Source organism: Anomalospiza imberbis, chromosome 1, assembly GCF_031753505.1.
Source record: "Anomalospiza imberbis isolate Cuckoo-Finch-1a 21T00152 chromosome 1, ASM3175350v1, whole genome shotgun sequence".
Classification (NCBI taxonomy): Eukaryota; Metazoa; Chordata; class Aves; order Passeriformes; family Viduidae; genus Anomalospiza; species Anomalospiza imberbis.
In genome coordinates this window covers 65,069,327-65,095,798 of record NC_089681.1, presented here as the reverse complement: position 1 = coordinate 65,095,798, position 26,472 = coordinate 65,069,327, and the positions used below count along the sequence as shown (strand labels likewise).

The window sequence follows — 26,472 nt, the reverse complement described above, 5'->3', positions numbered from 1 at the left end:
CTCCATAGAGTAGTCATAAACATTAAAGTCATGTTTCATTTCAACAGGGATGCAGCTCAGTCTCATTCCATATTTAGTCAATTCAGAAGGATAAAACACAGCTCTATCTGTCTTATATATAAAACTGAGATCCACAGATACTCCAGCACAAGATGTAGTTACTGTTCATGATAAAAATCTGACAGAGCACTCAGAGCAGGCCAAGGATGAAAACTTTTGTATTTACAGTTTTGCTAGTTGTTTCTTTACATGGATTCAGATTGGAGAAATTAATGGAAGAACATCAAGGTTTTCCAAATGGAAGATAACATCTTTGGCTTGGGGTGTCCTTGAGTTACTGGAGTCTGGGAGAAGTATATTTGGCCTTTACTCACAATATTCTAGACAGCTACTACTGACAGTGGTAACAAGCTTTATTTGACTTTTGTAAAATTATTTGCAAAATTGCTAATAACACCAAGCATAGAAGAATTGAAACTTTTTCAGATCATAAGTATATGCTATTCAGATGCACACAGCAGTGCAGAACTCCAGTTGTAGCATTTGTAGAAAACAGTATGCCAGGCTGAAGAAATTATGCCTTCATTGAAATACATTGCTCCATTTTTAGCAAAGCAAACCAGAAATAGCCAGAGACTTCCCCCAGGTAGTCCTTGGGATGTCCAGAGGATAATCACAAACTGAGATGCTGACATTTCTACCGGGTACAGGAATAGAAGTTTGGGGTACCGCTTCTAAGGCAGGATAGAAAACATTCATATCTTTAAGTGAATGTTTGGTTGTCTACTTTACCAAATGTATAGGAAATTAAAAACAAGTGGAGTGTCTTTTAAAGAGATTGCCAAGAAAGGAACAGGGTAGTGGTATATGTACTTCTAAAGAATTTGTGTCAGTCTAAGAATTAAGGTGGATTAGAAATTCATAACTAAATGAATACATGAATGTAATAGTGAATGTCCACATCTTACTGGAAAGAACACAATCAAATTGACACTACTGCCAAATACTTGTGTAACATTTAATACTAATACTAATGTAAGTGAAAGGAGATAAGATTCAAATTAGGGTAGTCGACTCACTACTGCAATTTATAACATTAGAATTAATGTGGACTGAAATACCAGGTGTGGACAGGAACAATATATTACTTGAGCTGCATTAATGACTTCTTGACCAGAATGGTAGAACATACAACTCCTTGATGGAGGATAATGTAGACTCAAGAGGAAATTGGAAAATCCCTTAGACAAGAGACCTGTCAGAGACTGCTTTTGTTGACATTTTGGTCATTACACAAGCTCTGCTGTGTCTCAGTGTGGATTATCAGCATTTTGTAGAGTACATCTTTCATTATTTATATAATTTACCACAAGTTTTTAAATTTCCCTCCTGCTTTATAAAACTGGAAGAAGAACTCCATATAATATGATGTTGAACTAGTGACAATCAGACTGATGAATGATTTAAAAAGAAACTGCTAGAAGCAAGAAGTTTTCCTGTGGGAGACAGAATGAAAGCTCTCAAATTTACATCTCTTAATAAACTTCTGGGTAATGAAGTAAAGTGTTGTTTCATTTATAATGTGGTAGGTACGGTTCTGATTCTTAGTATCTCTTTGAAAAAAAATTACCTAGATTTGATTGTAGTAGAAATAGATCAAAACCTAATATTCAAATTTTCATCTTCTATATAATTGTAATGTGCTGAAAAGTATTTATATAATTTTTGATTTGGGAAACAACTGATATTTTGGGGTTTTAAAGGGCATTTTTAAGCAGAATTAAGTTGTATGTGGTACAACTAGAAAAACAAATTCATTATCTTTTAAGTAAGTTTTAGCTATTATTATGATTGAGGATACCTTGCTCTAGCCAAAAGAGGAAGACCAAATGGATTCATTTAAAACTGAGTAAATCGGAAAAAGCAGTAACAGCATCTGAGGAAAGTTGTGCAGAAATATAAAAAGCAAATATAAAATATGATTATTTGGATCTGGGGGTGAGGGGGCTGTCAAATGTCTTAGAAAAAAATACATGGTGACACTTTTTATGGGTGGCTGAGAAAATTCTAATACCAGTAACTTACTGAAAAAATCCTTACATTAAACCAGCCACAATAATAACTGTGACTGCTGTGTTACAAAGAAATGGAATCCCTTAGGAATAACCATGGATTTGAGGTGGAGGATTTTTTTTTTTTTTTTTGTGAGATCAAAGCTGTGTCTTCACAGCACCTAGAACCTGCAGCACACAATGAGGTCCACTTAGGAATAATATAACTTTTATTACTTCATCACACAAATTTTTTCTTAGGGTTAAAGCACTGCTTGTTTTCTTGTAGTTTTGTCTTGATTCTCCTGAGTTATTAACGTGCTATTAAACAAGGTCCTTTCTTTTTCACAGATTCAAATTTCCATTTACTCATATCCATACCTTAGGAGGTCTGTAGTTCCCAGAAGGAGTTCTTTTTATAATGTCTGGCCCTGTGCTCTTTCATTGGCAATTTTATGGCTAAGCAAAGTTTAATAATGGAAATTAGGGGAATAAAACACTGCAGTGTGGGAGGAAGAGGGAGAAAGACAGTGTTCTAAGTGTTCTGTTCTGAAAGGGGAAAATTTCTTTGTTGTCATTAAAAGAATGTGGGGGAAGGATTTTTTAATTCATGTGCTTCCTTGTAATCCTGGTGCTGTAAAGAAGGTGCCTGCCTACAACCCTACTATTTATTGTGCCATTGACAGTCAGATGCTTCTTAACAGTGGCTTGGATTGTCATATGCATAGATAAACTTTTTCTATTCTTTAGCCAAAATTTCTGTAGAGAAAATTAAAATGACAAAGAGAAAAAAGGAAAGAGAAGAAAAAGGGAAGGGAAGGAGAAGGAAGGGGGAAGGAAGAAGAAAGGAGCATAAAATTTTGTCAGGATCCTTCTATCAGGGAAGGGATGATGCCTTTTAAGAAAAAAATAAGCTTCTGTGTAAGATTTTCTTTGCTGTTTTGTTTTGGGTTTTTTTTGTTTTTGTTTTACTAGCCTACAGCTCTGTTTCCCACATTCTCATCAGCATGTACTAACTTACATGATCTTGGTCTGTAGCCCCAGTGGTTGCAAAAAGCAATTTTTAAAGCAATTACAGAAACTCAAAACCGAGATGCAGCTACAAAGAATTCTCAATGCATTATTTAAAAGGCAGGAGAAATTTTAATTTTTAATTAGTTATTAGACTTGAAAATACTGATTTAGAGGAAGCCTCAGGTTTTTACTTCCCAATGGTGTCAATGTTGGAATCTAGTGAAACTAGTCTAGAATCCCTCCCTCATACTAAACAGCAGCTCAAAACAAGAACCAATGAAACAATCCTCCCATGTGAAAAAAGGTACTTCACCTGTTAAGTCTGTGTATGCAAACATTGATCTAGTGAAAGGAGTTTGAATAATTGATTTGAAGCCTTATCTTTGCAAGGGAGTTCAGAAAGGTTTTACTTGATGCAGAATTCTTTCCACCTTGTCAGAGTGTTTTCCACTTAAAAAGTTTCAGCCATTGTCCGATTCCCAAAAAACTTGCTGTGATTAAGAAATTTTACACAAAACTTCTTCTCAGATGTAGGAAAATGAATGGAAAAAAGACCTCAGCCAAAAAAAAATTATAAAAAACAGCCATTCATATTCTTTCTTTTACACTGGTAAGGCACTAAAGTTCTTTGTAAATGTTACCCAAATGACTTAGAAACATTGGCTAATAAAAGATCCCAAGAAATACATTGGATAGATGGGGAAAAGATGTAGTTTCCCTAACCTCCCCAGCAAGGTATTGATAGAGATAAGAAAAGAAGGGCATCCAATTTCTGCAGACTTGCTGAAATGGGGACTGCTGCTCTAAGTCAAATGTTTGTTGTAGGCCCCTTTGTTTTTATCGGCACATATTTTAATTTTATTTTTTAGTGATTACTGCTTAGATAGGAGATATTCTGAAATATATTGATTACATATCAGAAGCAATTTCAATGTAGAAAATAAAATTTTGCATAATTTTCAAATTTTCCTGAGTAAATATGTTCTCTAATAATTATTTGTCCACTTTTTGCTTGAACTTGCAGGAGAAGTAACACTTTCTGCTTGTCAGCATTTTCACAAAGACCATTTTATCAAGCTGAAATACTGATTTGGACTATTCAGGCTGATTCTGTTTTGCATAAATCTCATGACAAATCTTCTCTCATCTGTAGTGGAAAGATTAGGATTCATAATCTAGTTCTCTGATAATGTAATGATGCAGAAGTTATGATTACAGTTCTTTCATAATAGCAGAGAGTGAGTTAATACAGCCTATTCTAAAACACTAAAATGACAAATATATCATTTAATTCAAAGTATGACTACAAAGAATCACGACTGGCATGGCTCATAAATACACAGCATTTCTTTGACTTTCACAGGGTTATCAATGTTTGTTATCCAGCACTTCCTTTCTTGCCACATTGTGTGTTACTATGAATGTTTTTTTAATTTAGTTTAGTTTTTTGCTAAGAGGTAATCAGTGGATATTAGTTGCACTAAGTATCCTATTTACTGGATATGGATATTTTCTTCCAGTCTTTTCAGACCTCAGACTTCTGCACATTAGTGTGTTTCTACAGCATTAAAAAAAGTAAATCAGAAATCAGATATTCTAATACTGTAATGTGCTGTACTATCACCTCATCAGCTTTTAATTCTGTCACTTACTGTAAGCCCAAATTGAATTTCCAGCACCAGAATGGATGACCTCAAAAATTATCCCAGTGCCCCAAATCTGAAAATATTGTATTCAAGTGTTAGCAATATGAAGCACACTAACAAAATGCAAGTAGAAGCAAACCTTTCTTCCCTTCCTATGACTTTAACATCTTGGTCACTCCACAGTCGTTCAGTCAGCCCGAGTCATTACCTTGTTAAACAATAGGGATCCAAAAAGTGTTGCTTCATAATCAATGCTGGAAACAAGTTATATAAAAAAATTGGGCTTAAAAAGCTTGCAGGGAAGATGTGGTCATCATGGCTCATGCAGTCCAGGAAATTTTAGTAGTAATGGTTACAGAACAGTAATCAAAGGATGCTATGGAAATAGGCATCATACACAAGGGAATGGACAAAACCTGCAATTTTCCCAGAGCCTGAGGACTGCTTGCTGGTCTGCCTGCTCAGGTGGCTGCTGTTTAGGCTGTGCTGCTGGTGCAAGGGTGCAGGAGAGCACGTGTGTATGCAATGCACTGTGAGCCGTGCCATTTCCATTCTCAACGACGTATGGAAACACGGATCCAACATCCACACAGTTCTCAGGGAAAGCCACAATGATGGACAAGCTTTGGGGTGTTCAGCACTCCCTATTGCCAGTGTGGTTGGACTGGGGAACAGCTTAGAGCCTGGAAGAAGGCAAGGGTTTTGATGTACTACTCTGCCCTGAGTCCGTGCCTTAATATGTGGAGAGACATTGTCTGGGCTAAGCAAAGGCTTGAGGATATAATACAAACTCATAGTATGAAGAAATAGTATAAACTCTTTCTATATAGGCTATTCTCAGACAACAGCAGAAGGAAAACATTATGTTACACTTAGTCTGGTGATACAAAATTCTTTTGGAAGAATTATATGGTCTATTATTTAAATAATAATAATAAGATTCCTCTTGTCTATTTTTTCATAGAGGTGAATCTCGCCATGTACTTCATCATCTTTTCCCAGAAACATCTCTTGTTTTCTGTTGCTTTGTGTTATTAGGGCAAACTTTTAGATTCCATTCACTACATCTTTGCTTTCATTTCACTTTGCAGCTATTCCTCTTTGCCTGAGCCTTGAATATAAATAGAACTTTAATACTGTAGAGTTGCATTTAAATCAAAGAAAGAAAAAGAAAAAAAAAAAAAGAAAAGAAGACATTTGGTACACCAAGACAAATGAGTATTTATTTGACCATTCCTGCAACCATATTTCTTGAATGCTATGCTCTGCCTTCTCTGCATATGGAAAAAAATATTCAATTTTCTGTTTTCTCAAGTATTCACCTTTGGGTGACAGTGAAGTGGTTTAAGCAGGGAGAGTGAGTAAGATGACTTCACTTCTAACATGAAGGCATGCCTTGCTGATCACCTGTGTCCCTAGACTGGGAGGCATCTCAAGGAATGTTGGAAGGAAATGTCCCATAAGCCCATTCTCTGAAATAGAGAAACATTGCATTAGCTGCAAGGATGCAGCAAGAGCAGCTTGGGGAGCCACTGGGGAAATGTTCTGATGCACTTCTCCCTGCTTCAGCTCTTGCCTGCCTCCCCTTCAGTCCTGCCCCTACGTCTTTTGAAAGAAGTCTCTGATGAGCAATGTTCTGCAGGCAGTTTTGGTTTCAGAGTAGCTGTTAGTAGCTCTGCAGTGTACACAGAGCCTTTCAGAAACAGCAAAGGAATAAATAGACACATTCAAGGAGTTCAGATAAACATGGTTTCATCCCCTTTTGGCCATTGTTCAGTCACACATTTTATTGTAAGCCAAGGCTTGAGTATCAGCGTATAGGCTGGTGTCCCTTCCTGCCTGTGTTATGTAAAAATAATTTGATAGGCTGAATTAATCTGGTCTACAAAAATCAGTATGCATCTCTTGCCATATGACAGGACATTAACTGAATCCCTGTCTCTCACATAGGGTAATGGGTACCAGTCTGTCAGAAAATGGAAATGTGTTGACTGTGTTAAGTCTGTAAAAGCACAGGGAAGATGAGGAGAAGAATGGGAAGCACCTTGAGTTTTAAATATTGACTTGTTCTTTGAAGTTCTGTTGCTCTGTTTAAGAATTTCCTTTCAGACAGCTAGCCTCAACAGCTCTCTTTTGTTTCTAAATGATTTATTGAATGGAAAAAAAGTATTGTAAGTTTTATATAAATTAGAAAAAAAAAAAAAAAAGGATTTGTGCATAATTATTACTAAGCTTGTATTAGAAGAAAGCTGCTTTTTGCCCTTCTCCAGAAGATGAAGCATTTTTACAGGAGGCTTTGATCCCCATTTCTAGATGAAGCCAAGTCACAAACAAAGGTCAAACAAAGTACCTAATGTTTTGGGTTTTCCTACTGCTGAGATGATGTACTCCTTTAGCCTTTCCATAAATCAGAACAAACCTGGTAAGTTCACTGGCATATGCTCACCAGCCAAAATCCTTAGCGGTAATGGCTGGTTTGTCAAACAATTCAATAAATACTCTGTGGGAGAAAAGGTTCTTCTCTCCAGGGCTGCTAAGGAAGCTAAAATGTTTCTCTCTTCATCTTTGTTTAATTTTTCATTCAGTTAATGAAATAATTGAGAATCAGGCCTTAAGAATATGATTGCTTTATTAATAATGGATGGGCACCATTAGAAAGGGCTAATCAGCCTGTTAGACTATTTTTTTAATAACATGTGCAACATAATATTAGCGTTGTAAAGCTCTCATTTGAAGGGATATTTTCCCCAGATGGTTGTATTTTCATTATTACTGATTCATCAAGTGCAAGAGTGGTGATTTTAAATCCGTTTCTCAACTTATCATTGCTATCAACTGAAATATACTGGACTGGATTTCCAATAGGCATAAGGTAATATAGCTTTATTTAAGTGAGATAAATACACTGATTTATATTACCCAGAACCCAAAGCTGCAGTTCACGCCAGGTCTCAGCAGGACTCGGGATCACTCAACCACCCCTGGCTGTCTCCAGCGTACTCCTCACATCCTGTGTGTCCACTTCCTCTCCTCCACTGCCTGACCTGCAAGGGCACTGCCTTTGTGTTGTACAACCACTGGCATAGCTCTTCTGGTTTTCTCCCTAGCCTTCATTTCAGTTTATGTAATTAAGCTAAGCATGGCACCAGCTCAAATTTAGGTATAATCTCAGTCCAAGACTGACTTTTCAAATTCATTTTTCCTGTGTGTTCTTGTGTGTCAGCCTCTAGCACACAGCAGTAGTTTTGAAATGCTGTATATAATCAACAGTTTGGAGAAGGAGCATTGTAAAATAGTAAAATTGAACAGGACTTTATGATGTGTTTATTAACTGTAGTGAGAGCTGGATGACATTCCAGAGATCTCCACACGCTTCCCCTTAATGCAATTTTTTTAATAAACAATGCATGTGAGTTATACCCCATGTTGGAACAGAATGAGCTGGAGCATGCCTTTAACTAGAAATATGTAAAATGGAAAAACAGGATGAAAGGCAGAATGGGCTGAAAGGTGCTTGGTAATGGATTTGTGTTTTGTCAGTCTCATTTTTTATTTGCAAAGTAGTTGGAAGAGACGTGGTCAAGTTATATGCTGCAAATGTGCTGGTAACCACATGATTTCCTGTCATTTCTGCTCTAAATTGCACCCTAAAGTTCTGGTAATATAGCTCAGCAATAATAAAGCTTCATTTTATTTTATATAAATATGTATATAACAGGTATAATTAGAAACAGTAATGTGTGCAGTACATATGCACACATATACATTCACTGTATGTGTGTTTATAAATATATTTTAAATAGAGTAATTGCAAGAAACTCTGCAAATACAATATGTCAAGTTTTGGCAAGATTTTCAGAACAATTTTCTTAGTATTTTTATTTTTCATTGTGTTGTTCTTTGGCTACTGGGAAGAAGTTGTTCCTAGAAGTGTCTGTGCCAATGGACCAGTTTTTTTTCAGCTCCTCTGAGTGCTCTGATAAAGAGCTGCACGATCTCATAAAGCACTATCCAGGAAAGGGAAAGCAAGACACCTTCAGTCAATCAATGTTTCAGCTGCCAAAGCTAAGTCAGCAGTGATATTAATGCGTACACCCATGTGTGATGTTGGACCTTACACGAGCCTGGGAGAATCCCAAGTATAGGGCCGTGTCCCTGTGTGCAAAGTGAACAGCAGAGCAAAAAATTCAAGTGCCTCCTGTCAGTATGTCAGTATCTGCAAGAAGGGAGTCTTTGTGAGCTTTTCAGCTTACACTCTGAAATCTTGCTTCCTTTAATCTTGGCCACATCACCTCCCTGTTCTGCCCATGATGTCTGCCTGAAGGTTTCCTTACCCTTCAGATCAGAGATGAAATGAAGACTGAATACTGGAAACCTCAGGTTTCCAATACAGTGTGTTTATTAAAAAAAAAAAAAAAAAAAAAAAAAAAAAAAGTTATTTAGCTACCAACAGTTATAAATCCTGTGGACTGAAGCTGGGTGACCTTCTAATCTGTCTGCACACTCACTTTGATGTTAAATGTTGGGAAAAACCCTAGACAGGCTGCAGAAGAAATCCTGAATTCACATGAAAATGTGCTTTTCACAAAGTTTAATTAGAATAAAACAATGAAGGAAAGCTTTTCACACCTTTCACAAAAGAATATATTTCACCTGTATTAACATTCCACTTTTGCCCTTGCCTTCTGACTTAACCTTTTTTTAGGCTGTATAAGACAGTCTTTTGTTAAAGCAGATAGTGGAAACCTTTACATCAAACGATAGTACTGTAATAAGATACAGTGTTCTGTCTAGCTCTTATTTCTTTCTACTTCCCTTTTCTTTCCTTCGTGTATTTTCAGTTCTTTCTTAACTCTATTGCTGCTGCTTCTCCCATTTTTTTATCATGACACTGGCTGAATATATGAATTGTACAAGCTAGTAAAATAATTTTTTCAGCATCTTTTTTCACATCTCAATTTTATTCTTTAAATCTCAACATCCCCCCCCCAAAAAAAAAAAAAGACCCACAACCAAACAAAAACCAACAAGAATATAAAATTACTTATTACACAAAAAAACCCATTGTGAATGGTTTATTCTGTTTGCAAACCCCATTCTTCCCTCCCCTTCTTCCCTTTTCTACACAGATTCTGCACTTGCACCTGCAGCAGTAGCAGGGAAAAAAATGTTCTTTTCTCCCATTAATTGTTCTTAAGATATTGCTGGGAGAGGTTTCCCTTGAGACATTGTGCAGAACATAATTAACACTGCTAATAATTAAGTTTATTCTAGAAAATCTGCATTTCTCACTTCTTATGAAATCCTATCACAGAACAGTGCAAATCCTGCCTGGCCTTCCTGTAAAACACACTGTAGATGTGTGTGCAGTAGGCTTTTGTTTTTCTGGAGGTCTCTGCATATTGCTCAGCTGGGAGCAGCCAACTGTAGCATGAAATGCCCTATGGACTGCTCTGTGTCTCTGTTTGTTCCTGCATTTTCTGGGCACAACATATTTCTGAGGCTTCAGCTTGAGACAGAGAGATAAGGATGGCCTAGTACAAGGAAGGGTTTCCAGGTCCTGGAGTGTGTGCCTGTGCCTGGAGCCAGAGCCTGAAACACCTCTGCGTCACCACCCAGATGAAGCGGCCTGACTCCTCCTGACTATCCAATTAGGGCCCTTGACAAGCAAAACTCATTGAAGAATCCCTGTAATGATGTAGCAGAGCTGAATTAACACCTGTATTTTTAGTGAAGGTTAAAGGGTATAACGTACGTAAAGGTATATTTGAACATTATCATGATTTTCTGTCTTCATACAGTTTGAAAAGCAATCCTCCAGAAAGGCTAATTTAATCTTATGCTTCTTAGGTGCTTCTGGCTGCTGCCTTCTCCAAGAATATGCATTTAAAATCTGTAAAATCAGAATATGATTCTGTGTCCATTCATTTACCCTGACATGGTGTCTCTGGCTCAAGTGCCTCTACATGAGCAGAGAAGGGCAACAGCAAAAGATCCCCTTCCTAGCTGTAGCTGTGTGCTAAATGATTCTTACCTTATTTCCTCCTTTTTCTTGCATACCCACCCTGCACACCTGATGTGCTCCAGCAGCTGCCAGGATCTGTCCCTGCAGCTCTCTCTGCAATGGTTTTCCCCCATTTGAAAAAACAACTGCTCTTTCTAGTCCAGATATTGCTTGTTATTGATGACCTGCTCCTTCTCAATTTTCCTGGTCATCACAAGCTATTATATTGCACGTGATTCTTCTCTCAACTTACAGTAAGAAGTCTATTAGCTATAACTGGAAAATTGAACCTCTTCCAGCTGTGGGTAGCTTATTTAGCCAAGACAGGTTTTGCATGTAAATGGCGCATATTACATGTCAATTGTATTGAAAAGTGACTCTTAAAATTCTGTTTAACTTTTATTAAGTTTCAAAATGATTATGCCCTCTGCCTATAATTAAGTTTAGAAGCATTTCATTTTTGTTTTTGTGCGTCTTGCTATGTAGTCTTATTTAGCTAATTAATGTCTTTTTTGCTTATTTGGCATGCTCAGCAATACTTTCTCATGCAAAATATAATTGAAAAATGAAAAAATAAAATTTCAATTGAAGATCATTATTAGCCTTCTTCACCTATTATTCTCTAAATTTACATATTTGGGGGATTTTTTTACCAATTTAAGCAAAATAACTTGCACCTATAATCATAAACTTATGAGGTTTTTTCTGTATTTATTTAAGTTAAATGTGATGCTATGTAAATTCTTGGTGTTACCTTCCTGGCTTTTATGCTGGAGTAGCTACATACAGAATTTTTAGAGCTTTGCAGATTATCACTTAAGGGTGTGGAAATCATGGGTTGTTAGTGCTTTATCACATCTTCCATGGAGCTTCAAACAGTAATTAAGGCAGTTTCAGTACTGTGTCTATGTTGTAGTTGGTGACATCATTAGTTGATTAGAGTAATAAGATTCTCTAGAAGAGCCTTGAGCTTGGTTTTGGTTGTAAAATTAAGGTGAACCTGAGAAATTTTGAGTATTTTCTCATCTTGGTATGCAAATGTAATGTAAAAAAGGGAAATTTAAAAATAAAAACATTGTCTCAATACAGTCTGGGGTTATAGTTAAACAGGATTAAATCAGATTCCATTCCACCAAATCATGTGATTTGGTTTAGGATTGTAGATGAGCTTGAAGTGCTGAATAGCTGATGATCTCACTAGGGACATGCTCTGAAGCCATATTGATTGAAACATTCAAATCACTATTGAAAAAATTTGTGGTAAATATCCACTGCAGGAGTTTTCTATATTGGTTTCTCCTTCAAAGGAAGTTGGTGCTTAAACCTATTAAAGGTTATTTATATGGCTTTTTTTCTAAATTAAAATTGAATGCTTAAGTAGAATTGAAGTTGGAATACATTTGTCAAAATATAAAGCAGAACAGAAATGTGCATCCATACTGATATCACACTGGTATCTTATATATTTCATAGAAACTGCGGTTGTTGACTGAATATACCTGATAGCAAAGAGGTTATCTAATATCTTAGGCTGCAAATATAAACCTATGCTGCTTCTGTGAATGAAACTACTGTGGTTATCCAAGGGGTGTACACTGTATATTTATAATTACTTCCAAATTAGAGGAAATTCCTTCCAAATTAGAGGACTGGGCAATCACCAGCCTCATGAAGTTTAACAAAGGAACATGCTGGATTCTGCAAGCTGGGGTGAGGCAACCCTGGATGTAGAGACAGACTGGGGAAGGAGATGCTGGGAAACAGTGCCATGGAAAAGGACCTGGGGGTCCTGGTTGAGGGAAAGTTGACCATGAGTCAGCAGTGTCCTGGCAGCCAGGAAGGCCAGCCCTATCCTGGGGGTATCAGGCACAGCATCGCCAGTCAGGCGAGGGAGGAGATTGTCTCACTCTGCTCTGCACTTGGGCAGCCTCACCTCGAGTGCTGGGGGCAGTTTGGGGGGACACAATATAAGAAAAACATTAAACTATTGGAGAATGTCCAAAGGATGGCAAAAAAGATGGTGAAGGGTCTGGAGAGGAAGCTGAATGAGAAGCAGCTGCCGTCACTTGGTCTGTCCAGCCTGGAGGAGACTGAGCGGAGACCTCAATGCAGTCTGCAACTTCCTCACTAAGAGAAGACGAGGAACAGGCACTGATCCCTTCTCTGTGGTGATCAGTGACAGGACCTGAGGGAATAGCCTGAAGTTGTGTCAGAGGAGGTTTAGTCTGGATATTAGAAAAAGGTTTTTCACCCAAAGGGTGGCTGGGCACAGGAACAGGCTCTCCAAAGGAATGGTTACAGCACCAAGGCTGACAGAGTCCAAGAAGTGTTTGCACACTTCTCTCAGGCACATGGTGTGATTCTTGGGGTGTCCTTGCAGGGATAGGACTTGGACTTTGATGATCCTTGTGGATCCCTTCCAGTTCAGCATATTCTCTTATTCTGTGATTTGGGGAGATTTTAGTTGCAAATATTTCCTTAAGTCTTCCTTTTGGAAACTGGCAGTAATACACATGTACACTAATACAGTTTGGTTTTGTCCCAACTTGGGGTAATATCTGAACACAGAAATGGTTCATCTGACAATGTTGAAATGGTGTAGCTGATGCAGTTGTTATACTTGACCCTAACCATCTGTTTATTTAAGGTTCTACTGTATTATGGTAATACTTTCATTTGACATCTTCAGGAAAGTCCTTTTCATCTTCCTAATGACTTTTAACATTGTCCTTACTATTTGGGAGTCATGTTTTGTAGCCCTCATCATCTCCTTAAGTGTTAATATTTTCATTTTTCTCTTGATAGCTGATCTTCAAACCCACTAAAAGTTCACCTTATGTGAACTTTTTCTTTTAAAACTGTTTTTAAACCATACTTTTGCATTACTTTTTATTCGCCATTTCCATTTTTAAAGTTTTGTTTAATTCCCTAAAATTTCAGCTCTGTTCACCTGCTTCCTACAACAGCTCTTGTTTTAATTTAAATCTTGATTTTCAAGTAGGTACAGTCTCTGAAGCTTTTCCTCTTTTTTTGTGTGTCCTGAGTTGCTTCTCTTTTGAAGCTGTGCAGTCAGTCATGTTTTCAGCTTTCTATCACTTGACCTCTGCATGATCATTATTTTCACTTGGTTCCCCATGTTTTTCAGCTTCCTAATGTTTATGTTTATATAAAACTGAAGTTACTTCAAAGGAAACATCTTCCACCCTGTAATACAGAGGTTATACAGAGGTTATAGCGAGGTTGAACTTCTTGTTGCTCTATTATATATATCTTAGGCTTTATATCAACAAAAGCAGAGTAGAGTCAGAGCAGCATGCACATACAAGAGCAGATAAAAAGCTAGGGGGAAAAACGTTCTCAGAAATGAAAGTTCTCTAGAACCTGATAGTCAGAAGAAACCCACGTATATCTGTGCCAGGTCTTGCATTTGACAAGTTTATGAATTCTGAGAATCTTTTATTTTGTGTTTGACAGAGGATACAAACTGCACTAGTAAATTGAACACTTCATAATATCTAGAAATACTTAATTTCAGGGATCACAGATTTTAAAGGATCCATGAAGAAAGCAACTGAGTTAGTATTTTATGTAAATCTGTCTTGCATCCATTACCACTGGGTCTTGTAACTTCTTTTAAAATATAATTCCTAAGGTCACTGATCTTGAGAGAAATTGTTGAATTAAGGTTCTACTATAAAAACAGCTTTCCTGGTACTTCCAGTGTTTGCCACTCTGAATATTACCTGAAAGTTCTGGATAATCAGATGTCCAATGCAACAGTCATAGAATGAAACTATCACAGGCTAAGTCATGAAGTCCAAACTGGAGTCTTCCAAAGCTCTTTCAAGTTTGATTTATTTTGTTTTGTTTGTTTTGTTTGGTTTTTTTTTTTTTTTAACTTTTTTTCCCCCTAAATCAGTGACACTGGTAACTGATGTTCAACTTTTACAAGTTCTGGTCATACAGTTGAGGCACACCGTAATACCTGTGAGAGAGAGATCCAAAGTTCATATAAGATAGTCACTTTGATGTGACTAACTGTTGTTCACTGTGAACATTTAGGGATGTTTCTATGTGATGCTTATTAGTGCAACATTTGAGGGATATGTGTACATTAATGTTTTTATGTTTTTAGTCTACAGCAGGTAGACTAAAAAAAGGTAGACTATATATTTATTTTTGAATTAACAGTGCAGATGAAAAGAGATGCTCTAGGGCTCACAAGAAACCCTTTGGTACTGCTGGGAATGAAACCTTGCTCTTTCCAAGTTCCCCTTCTCATGGGACACTGTTAATACTATGTGAGCAGCACATAGGCATGTGCCCAAAGGCAGTCAGCTGTAGAAACTGAGCCTGAGGAGTTAAGAGCAGGTTGTGACTTCAGGCATGTTTTTTTCTTTTAATACAGGAGAGAATTTCCTCTCTGAATTCTGCTGGACAAGTGTCAGCAACAGAAATCAACTACCTTGTTTCAGATATTGTTTCTAAGAGAATGTAAATGCTCTGTCCAAACTCACTCACAAGTTTCCACTCATTCCCACATTTCAGGAGCTTTAAAAATCTGTCAGTCACCTTGAAAGAATTTTTTTCTTCCTGCTTGATAAAACTTGTTCCCTCTTCTTTCACTTACATTGAAAAATAGCACAAGCCAAGTGGTGCATTGTGAGTGGCACAGCCATCCCTTCAGCCCTGGCTTTAGCTGTACAGATCTTCACATGACAGTTCTCCCTCCAGAGTTTCCACAAATCTGGTCCAGAAATGCTCAGAAATGGGCAAATCACTCCTCCTTCTCTGGACACTGACCTCAGTTTAGCAGTGCTCATACGGAAGTCCTCCTCAACCACCTGCTTCAGTTTCATGAAATGACCTTTATCAGTGAAGCTGATGCCTCATGTGGCCTACTCAGAATCTGTTGCTTCCCTGCTGATCATGTTTGGAAAAACCAACCTTCTGAAAGAAACTGATCTCTCCGGAAAAAAAATTAGAGACTGAAAGCAAAACATGATTGTTAACCAACTTTCTGCTTTTTCCAAGAGCGACTCTGGGTTCTGCCCTGCCCAATGTAGTTGACCACCAAGTGGAGGATATTTTTCCATATTTCACAGGTGAATCAATAATATGGCTATATTAGGAAATTATTTTTGTTCGTAGAATTATGTCATATGATCTGAATAATGTATGACAGCACATACTTCGGTAACAAAAAATATAATTTAAGTGCCTAGAAAGAAACTTCTTTCTGTAGAGGAAAACAGGCAGCTGTCTGGGGGCTAATGTTTTTCCTCTTGCATTCACAGAGCAAATCTATTTGCAAGTATCATATCTGTCTTCTTCCTGTGCATCCTTCAGGAAACATTTTTTTGAAGGCTAGGAAAAACTAAAACTAAATATGGCACAATAATATCCTCTTTTAAGCTCAACACTGTAATTTATATCTACTATCAAGCATATATTATTTTAAATACCAGAAAAATTATACCCTAGAATGAGCTGTGCTGCACATTGAGTTTTAATCTCCTTCTCCCTAGCAACAAGCAAAAGAAACAATAAGGGCAATAAATAGACAAATAGGGCAGAAGAAATTAATAAAAATAGTGTCTCTGTTTGGGGAAATGGATCTTTAATCACTTCTCCTCTGATGTTCCTAAAACTGAAGATTAGAACAATTAACAGTTTCAAATAGCAGTTTCAAAATATCCTCAGAAATGGTCTTAGTTCCCAGAACAATAGGCCTTTTCTAAAATAAACATGATAATACCCAGGGGATCTTGCTGACTTCAGGAAGTTCAAAAGACATCCATGCTCCCACACAAAGAGAAGGGAGAAGCAGCAGCCTCAGGCCGTGTCTTCACTGAAAAAAGGGATGTCTTTATACTGCATTAAATTTAGATGGTGGAGGTGTTGCTTTACTATGACAGTGGGGGCAAGAGTAAGGTAGTTTTAGCTTTGTCATAGGCTATTTGAGGTCATCCTTGAGCTGAGGTACAAAGACAACCTTTATGAGGCTCAGTAATTGTTTAAAGCTAGGGGTTATCTGGTTTCAATGGCTATCCTGGGCTATTTATTTAGATGGAAAATGGAAATGGTTCCCTATATCCACGTGAATTTGTCATACACCAGCAAGCTGGTAGCAACCCTATAGCAGGAGCTAAAACTGCAGCTGCTCTGATTCTCTGTATTTTACAGAGGTTATCTTAAAATAAGTGGGGTTTTTTGTGCAGGCTCAGAGGGTGGGTTTTACATGTCCAAGGGCCAGTGTCCAACTGAAAGGCCTGAGTGGTTGAAAATATATGTATTGGGGTAAATAAGCGGTAATCTAGGTAGTTCTCTGCTGCATCACTCTTTGCTCTCTACACTCTGCAAGAGAGCTGAAGTATGTTTCAGAGGTTTGCTTCAACACCGAAGCTCTGTTGGGAGAGCAAAATGCCATCCCCAGCAGCTCTGTTATGTAAAAGCAGCACAGAACCAGGACTGGCTGAAATTTTAAAATTTTAATCTTAATTTTCCTAAATGGAGAGCAATTGGAGCCAACTGTTTTATATCACTGTTACTTGACTACATAATGAGTCTAGGAAAACTAAATGTCTACATCAGTTGGCTGGCATCACATGGCCCAAACATGAGCTACTCTCCAAGTGAACTGCAGAGTTATAGGTGTCATTTTAGCACTCTGAGTAAGCAGGACAATGTTGTGCCTCCCAGAAGTTTAATCTTCAGTCTCTCAGACTGCTGACTTTTTTTTTTTTTTTTTTTTTTTTTTTTTTTTTTTTTTTTTTTTTTTTTTTTTTTTTTCACAAAGGCTCGTAGCAGCTCACAAGAGTCAGTGGAAGTTTTGCCACTACTTACAACAGGAGCTTTTCAAAGCCCCACTGGGGCTTACATACCTCAAAGTGATGACTTGCAAAGTTAAATTCAAAGATATGAGGATACAGATCATTCTTCATGAACAACAGCTCCAGGGCTGTTTTCTGCCTAAATGAAATATTCATTGTGTGGGTTTTGTCCTGGTCTGTGGATGGGAATCAATGCTGCAATTAACTGCACAGGTTATCTGGACCACCAGTCCAACCTGAATGTGCTGTGTCATTGGGCTTGCAGTGGGCACCAGGGAAGATGAAGCTTTCAAAATTGTACAGTGGGAGCTGAGTACTAGTTGCACCTTGAATAATGTTTTTGCTTGCTTCAATAATTTTTGTCTTTAATTTTTGCTTTTTTATTATTATTTTCTCAAATTTAAAAATAAATGGGTCAGTAGATTCATGGTAATGCAAGAAAAAAAAAAAAGGCTTCATGCTTATTAAGAAATACAGTTGACAGAAAATCACTATGGCTGCTTTCAAAACAAAAAATTCTGGTTTCAAAGATTCTACATTTTTTAGGAGATTTCTTAGCCTTAAAATAATGTAGAACTAAAAAGATTTTTCAAGGAGAAATTATTCACCAGAGGCAATTTTTGTTTTATTGTTGTAATGTGTTGTGGGTTTTTTAAGAAAGTCAGAGCTTTCCAGCAGGAGAAAAAGTGTAAATAAAACCAAGAACTGTAATTTTTATCTCATCTTTTTAGAGAATCTGCCCTCATTTGTTGTTCTGAACTCAATACAATTGGGTTTTTTTCTTAGTTTTGAGTTTATTCTTGGAAGTTTGCAGGAGAAAGCTGACACAGAGATTGTTCTCCTAGATTGCTATTTTGCCCGTGTGGGTAACTTGATGAGTTAACATGTGCATTTTTATTAAGAGGTGTGAGCCTCAACATTTTCTGAAAAAGAGCAGTGTGGTGCAGTCAAGTGCCCTGTTGAGAGTTCTTTCCTTATCTATTATTACCTCAGATTTGCTTATTCTTATAATCATTCAATTATCACTAATTTTTGTGCATTAAATGAAAATATTTTCTCTCCTATTTCACTGCTCATGACATTCCACTACTTGAAACTGACTTTCATACCCCCTAGCTCCATAGCTTTAATTTAACTATGCATTAATCTTTTAATCTTTACCCATAAATCACAATGTCCTGTTCTTTAAAAATGTGTTCCTCTTTGCGGCTGTGCGTTACTTTTCTCGGCCTCAGTCAGCTCTCGAGCGCCCGGCTTGGGCGTCTCAGCTTTTCATCGGGGCCAGGGCTCGCTGCATGTCCCAGGTGCTTTTGCTGTCGCGCTCCGGGGTGGGCTGTTGGCCGCGCTTCGCCGTTGGCGCGAGGGAAGAAACAAAGAGGCAGGGAATTCGTCCAAATCTGTCCGCGTGGCGGCTGGATGCTTTATTGGCTGCGAGAGCTGCGGTGGAAAAGCTATAGCCACTCCCAGCTTCGCACGGACGCAAATGGCCTTGAGCATGCCAAGGAATGGGATGAAATAGGGGAGGGACAGGGCAGATGGGGAGCCCTCCCGCCCAGTAGGTACAGACATCGTGACCTGTACTACAGCGACCAATGGGAACACGGCAGGGGCGGACACGGGACTTTGGAGTGAGTGGGACCACGAGAATGGGGAGACGGACACAGAAACTGCAGGAGTAGGGGAAAATCTGGGAGATGCACGAGGGTACAGAGAACTGGAAAACTAAAAAAGAAAAAACCCATAATTTGAACCCAAACCCAGGATGCAACACCTCTTTTCTAAAAATTCCCTGTATTTTTTATGATACAGACTTTCTAGAAACAGGAACAAAATATTTTAGATGTTTTCTCAGTGATATACTCATTGGGTTTTGTTGTGTTGGAGGTAAATAATACCATGTTCCTTGTCCTACTATAAAATGTTATCTGCACCATGCAGCTAAAATGAGTATTTTGTTACTTCTTTTCTTGTTAGCATTGGGTGCTCATGATATAAAATAGATCCTGCTGACAGAATCCAACATGGTCTTCAACTGTGAACCATTGTGATAGGGAAACTTCTTTTACCTCCACCAGCCACTGGTGAAGCAAACACACTGCACTTGTTCTTGGAGACCTTGCTGTCCCCTGAGCATCATTTTGCCTCAATTCTCTCTGTCCAAATGCCTGCAAAAGAAGACCTGAGCCTGTATGTTAGCTGTGTGTAGATAGCTGTAAAGATACAGCTCTGTATCTTTAGGTACCTGTCCGTGGAAATCTCCAATATCACCTGCATGTCAGCTGAACATCATTGATGATCCAGAGGTAAAATTTTGTTAAGTTTTCCTTCAAAGAAATTCATTAGAAACATGTAACATGTAAACACACAATTGGTTTTACTGTTTGAATATTGTCTCCTTAGGTAGAGATTCAAAACAATGAACACAGTGCACACAACATTTGCAATCAAATATTTATAGCTACCCTTACAAAGAGTAACTTTGCTGCCAGAGGTGGAAAACAAAAGGGCACAAAATTTTATTTAAATTCTTTCTTCTCTGTTGTGAATAATTTTCAGGTACAACTGCATTTCTTTAAATTTGTTTGTTACTAAAGATTGTGTCAGAAGCCCCTTCTGGGTATGTACTGTAGCTCTGTGGCAGCAATTTGTGTTCTGAAAAAGGGAATTTTAAACATTTTAGTGTGACTACATTGCCATGGGAATATATAAATGCTTCTACAGGCTGGGGAAAGAGTGGCTTGAGAGTTGTTTGGCAGAAAGGGACCTAGGCATGCTGGTTGACGTTCAGCTCTATATGAGCCAGAAGTGTGCCCAGGTGGCCAAAAGGCCAATGGCATCCTGGGCTGTATTGAAAACAGTGTGGCCAGCAGGACCAAGGAAGAGTCCATCCCCCTGGTCATGGCACTGGTGAGGCTGCACATTGAGTGCTGCATTCAGCTCTGGGCCACTCACTTTATAAAGGACATTGAGGTGCTGGAGCATGTCCAGCAAAGGGCCACAAGGCTCATGAATGGACTAGAGGATGTTTTATGGGGAACAGCTGAGGGACCTGGGTTTGTTCAGCCTCAGAAGAGGAGGCTCAGAGGGGACCTCATTACCCTTTACAACTCCCTGAAAGGAGGTTGTAGTGAGGTGGGGCTTTTCTTTTCTGCCATGACTGCAGTGAGAGGACAAGAAGAAATTACCCTAAACTCAGACAGGGGAGATTCATATTAGGTATTAGGAAAAAAAAAATCGCTATTAAGGTGGTCAGGCATTGGTATGGGCTTTCCAGAGACGTGGTGCAGTAACCATTCCTGAAGGGTTTAAGAGGCATCTGGATCTGGCACTGGATGATGTGATTTAGGGGTTGCTGGATGAAAGTTGGACTTGATCTTAAAGGTCTCTTCTAACCTTGACAACTCTATGATTCCATGGTGCTAAGTACATCAGTGACAAAAGGTCTTTGATGCACACAGAGAACTTGGAATAAATGCATTCACTCTCATTAGCCCTTCAGAAAACTCAGACTTCTATTCTTCTTACTAAGCATAGACTTCTTACAGAAGCTATGCTGTCTTTTGGAAATTATGCTTCAGCAATCACATCTTCTAGTCTTCACTTCTTCTTTTTCTCATCTTTTTCAAAAGTCATCTTTACCTCTGAATAAATAATGTTCACCTGTCTAGCTAGCCCCACCCAAAGCGTTCACGTTTTATTCTCCTTTTCTCCCTCATAAGCATCACTAATTTTTAGCACACAAATTCTTTGCATACGGGTTTGGAGTTGTTTAAAAAGCTAAAAGGGAAGAAGTTAATTACAGACAGGTACTGTTGAGGAAAAGTTCTTTGTCTGTGTTTCCAGAGAGCAACCCCGATACCACGCAGTAGAGTCAGAGCTTTTGAGGAACTGGAGGTCTTTCTATTCAACTAATGGATTCCTATAGTCCTGTTAAGATGGTCAGTGTGATGGTGCAATCAGAGTTGACAGATGCCCAGTGCCTCCCAAAGCAGTGATTTTGTTTCATCTAAACAGATAAAAAGCAATACTGCCTGACACAGCAAGGTCTTTGGAGCCTTTCTTAGCAGGATACATCTTTCTACACTTGGCTCCTAAGTGCTCAGTATCCCATGGCAACCTCTTTTCTTCAGGGAGCTTTAGATTTTGACATATCATTAATACATGGGTTGAGGAAGCAACGCTGCAAAGCTGGAGATTGGTTCATGGATTTAGCTGAGGTAAATAGCAAGGAAATTTAAAGGCAGGCTGAAACCAATTTTATGGTATTTCCTGTGGGATTAATGCCTAAATTTGTTTGTCTGGTAATGAAGAAAAGTTATCACCTGCAGGTAGAAATTGCAGAGAAGTGTTTTTAAAAAGGAGAGCTGCAACATAACACCAAACACTTTTTAAAACACTAGTGTATTTTAAAGCACTATCTGCTAATTGAAGAAGAGAGCTAGTGAAATTCATTCAGTATGGAAGTACTGTGACCTGCTTGACTACAGCATGGATATTATTGAGACAACAGAGAGACCACTGCGGGGAAAAAAGTAGGGTGAAGTATAAGTGACATATATTAATGTATACTTTGGTATATAACAGACTAAAACACTTGAAATTACAACTGACTCAGTTCATCCCTTTAGTATGTTGAGTCTTCATCTCCTGGAGGGTAGTTGTTTACTACCAGTTGCTCTAGCAGAGGGCAAAATATGAGATAAAAATTTAGAAAGATAATATGGGGACGATAAAGAGCAACCACTACATACACTGACTGTACTATTCAGGAATATTCATTGACTAACCTCAAACTTTAATTTCTGTCATGCTCAGAATATGATGATTGACCACCAGCATCCAAAACTCCTTTCCTCTAGAATACACAGGGCTTTGCTTAGCAAGAAAGATATAAGTGTGTTAGGACCTTCGCATGCTTATTGCCTGCCTATGATGGGTTATATTAATATTTGGATTATATAAGGAGGAAAGATGTATGGATACAGGCATGGAACCAGATTCTTATTTTATTTATGAGATGTAGATCTTAGTTTCAGTTGCTGATTCACCTGAAGACAATTTTTGAAGTAAGAAACAGATCAACAAAGGAATATGGGAAGATAAAATACATTCATGAATATTATCTGCTGCTGTCTCTTGGTGCAAATTTGGAAGATGGCTAGAGATTTAAAATACAGTTTTTTGGGGTTGTGGGTTGAAGGAACTCAGGATGAAACTCAAGAACTTCTAAAAGCAATACCTTGTGGAATAATTTTACATGGAATTGGTAGAAGTTAATGTATTCCAGAGTAGACATGAAAAGGAACCTGTATGCTTTATCTGGAGAGAATAGAGGAGAGGCTGCATAAATACTTTACTCTTATTTTACCAACTCTGACAAAAAACAAGGTGTCTGAATACATTTTGCAAGGACAAGCTTCTTCTGCTCATACTTTATTGCGAGGACATGTCTGCACTTGCTGATCTAGTAAATCAAGCAGAAGGTCCTGCTTCGTTATTTGTGATTAATAGATTAAATGTAAAATGATGATCATTTGGATTGACATTGGTAACTTCAATTAGGAGATAGCATTAGCAAAGACCATTCTCTCTGAATGCACTTGAGCTACAGAACATCTGAGAAATGGTAAAAATAACATTTTTAGATATTGAACTTTCTAAATTAGATCTGACATTTTGCATTAGTTCTTCAGCCTTTAATTTTATAAATGCATCTAGAAGATTCTGGGAGATAAATGTCATCGTATGTTCTGATCTCTTGCCCAGTGTAATTTTTCTTAGCACAAAATCATGTTTTAGACAGTAGCACAGTTAATTTGTCCATGTCCAGGCTGAAATCTCAACTTTCAGATGTTAGGGAAAGATGACAGGGTGCTACTTGCTGGAGTATTCAAAAAGCCTATCAGAAAAAAAAGAAAACAAACAATACTAAAAGGGAATTTCTGTATGAAAAACCTTGCCTAAGCTAGCATTTGGCTTTATTGATCCTGAAAAAATGATGTGTCTAGTCAGAGAAATGCCTCTAGCAAACATGAGATCCCCTCTAGAAGCTATGGAAATGCTGTGGCTCTTCAGAAAGTGGCCATAGCCTTGGAAGTGCTGGGCACTTATATAGATGAAGGGTTAGTGATAGTTTTTCTTCAGTTCACCATATCTGTGTATCTGGTGCACCGTTTAGAACACTGAACACGTTTTTTGCACAATGTTGTTTATTTGTATAGCCACAGTGACGCAGCGTGACTTGTTCATTACTTATACCCAAACTCTTAGTGATTAAATCTGCTGATTCTGGGAGGGTTTACTGCAAGAAATGTAGTTTTAGTTTTTCCTTGAATCTATAGTTCTTGTGAGAAGCCAATAGAATAAACTTGATAGTCTCCATGTTCACAGGGGAAAGTGGGAAAATATGGCCCTGCTGCATTTTGGAGGTTCAAAGTCACATTTAAAACTTCCTATTTTATGATTACACAGCTTGTGGTTGGCTATTAATTATTGTCCTCTTTGGAGCTGATGGTGGAAATGAGATCCTCAGCTGAAGATGGGGGCTGTAAATGCAACTTTGAAATAAGCAATAACAGCCTCAGTAACCTGAGATGTGTTTTCCTCGGAACATTAGAAGTGGCTTACCTGTGGTGGCTATCATGGTTCAGCCGTTACCCTTCTTTCCATGTTTTCCAAGGAGTGACCTCTCACAGACGGAAAAGGATGCAAATCCTTCCATCTTTGGGAAATGACAGCTTTTCTATCTACAAATGGAACATTCAGGCCTGACCTAATGAGGTGTGGGGAAAGAGAGACTTCACAGAGACTATGGATTGCTTGGGTATATGTGAAAGATGTGAGACTAAAATGAAGAAGATTGACTTAGATCTTGATTTATAAAAATGTGCTCTGGTATACTTTAATATGTCTCTAAAATACATTCCTCGGGTATTTTATTCAGCAGGACTACCTGCTGTTGAAAGATATGTAAATTATAAAAGGCCCAGAGAAATTACAACAACTGAAAAAAATCAGTGTAAGTAAGCTAGTTTTGTTGTCAACCCATCAATATGAATTTTCTGTACAGAAGAAGATTTTTTTGCTTTTTATAAGGGTGGTAACAAGCAACCTCCTACAGGCCTTGATCACATTAACATCAAACAATCATACAGCTACTGGGGATAAAGAAGGTGCAGCTGTGGGCGAGTAGTGCATTTCATATCTTGTTTTTTTTTTTAAAGTCGGGCTCCATGTCAGAAACAGCACAAACAACAACAAAAAAGGGGCTCTCAGCTGTGACCAGGCTTAGGTGAACTGAATGGCTGCAGATGGCCTCATAAATAAGAAAACAAGTAAGTGATAAAAGCATCTTCAACTATCTTTTCTGTATTAAGATACATATACTTGGGTCTTGATGCATTTATTAATTTTAGTTTCCCAGACACAGTATGTGGCTGAAACTCCCTTGTGATAAGTCTGGTAAATTTTAATTTTAAATTAATTTTAAAGGTACTGAAATGCCAGCACATAAAAGGTGTGAGAATGATGATGTGTCACATACTTTACTTCATCCCTCACCACTTCCTACCACTGGAGATTCTCAAATAAATGTTACAATAATACCTGTAATGGGTGCTATTTTTCATTTGATTGAAAGCTGCTTACAGATTAAGCAGAATAAAGATGCTGATGCTTGTGGCTCACACAGAAGTGGCAGCTGGAAGATGCCATGTGACTCCATACTTGCCCAGAAAGAGGGAAAGGCTGCTGATTCAAGCAGCTGTCCTACCATGGTCCTACTTCACTTCCCTGGGCCTCAGAACCTGATCCATTTGGAGCAGTTAAGCAACACTTAACTGTTAATATCTTCTGTATGCTTTCTCCACCCTCATAAATTCAAATTTCCTTTCTGATACTTCTATGGGTCAAAAGGGAGCATGTGCTGTGTGTGGTGTAGCACTTCATCAGCTGGGACTGTCCCTCCAGTGGATTCCCATTTGGATAACAGCCTGAGGCTCACTGTCTTAGATATTTTTGCAGCAAAGCACAACTAGATCAAAGCAAGATAGCAAAACACAGTGGGAGGTGTAAAAGTTATCTTCATTATCTACACATCCTTCTGATCTCTCTGAACCGCTCAAAGTACTCCTTGTCCCCAGGTGCTCTTCTCCTCGTGCTGCCTGGGCAGTGACAAGACAGGAGAGAGATCTCGTGAACTGATCACAAGATGTGTGTGGCCTTTCTCTGTGGATGAATATGCTCATGATCTCTATCTATTATTATTTTAGTCTCCAAGTCTGAAGTAAGCTCAGAAACTAGGAAACAAAATATTTGAAACTGTTAAAAATACCTAAATATTTAAATTTGTGGTGGCTGCTACATTGGGTCCTAAGCATTTTGTATTTTTTTAAGCAAGTAAGCAATTTGCTTGTGGCACAGATGAGTAATGGAAGGTGTCCAGTCAGGGTTAGTATCTTCCATTAAATCACTAATAAAGTCAGAAGAATGGACAGGATTTTGGCAACATGGTCCTTTATGTAAAATATACAAATGAGTATGCAATAAGGAGTGCATTTATCTTTAGTTTTATCTTTTTATATCATTTTAGTAGGCTAAGATTTAAGCAAAGGTAGAAGACAGTCCTATTTCTGTCTGGCAGAACCTTATCTTCTAATAGCTTCATTTTTTCCCAATCCCTCTTCAACATATATGGCCCCTACATGTTTGTGATTTTACCTATAACATGATTGTGTTACCTGTGCATGTAACAGCACCCCAGTGCAATTTTACAGAATTCTGATATTTATGAAAACATGCCTACAATTTATAACCTGTTTGCAGGAAAGGTATAATTTTGTCTGTATCTTAGATGCACAGAATCAGAAACTTAAACAGAATGAAAAAAAGAAAGCCTGTAACTATTTTCTTAAAGACATATAATT

The 26,472-nt window shown here is 38.0% G+C and overlaps 1 protein-coding gene across 19 annotated transcripts in view; it reads left to right on the top strand.

Annotated features, from left to right (window-relative positions):
* LOC137476785 (poly(rC)-binding protein 3-like) overlaps positions 1-26,472 on the top strand; it is a 498,078-nt gene that overhangs the window by 237,226 nt on the left and 234,380 nt on the right. For 2 of the 19 annotated variants that reach the window (XM_068195164.1, XM_068195138.1), the window contains exon 4: positions 10,880-10,969. The exons of the other annotated variants lie outside the window; for them this stretch is intronic. The gene's annotated coding sequence lies outside the window, so the exon portion shown is untranslated. The remainder of the gene's footprint in view (positions 1-10,879; positions 10,970-26,472) is intronic. 19 annotated transcript variants of the gene reach the window in all.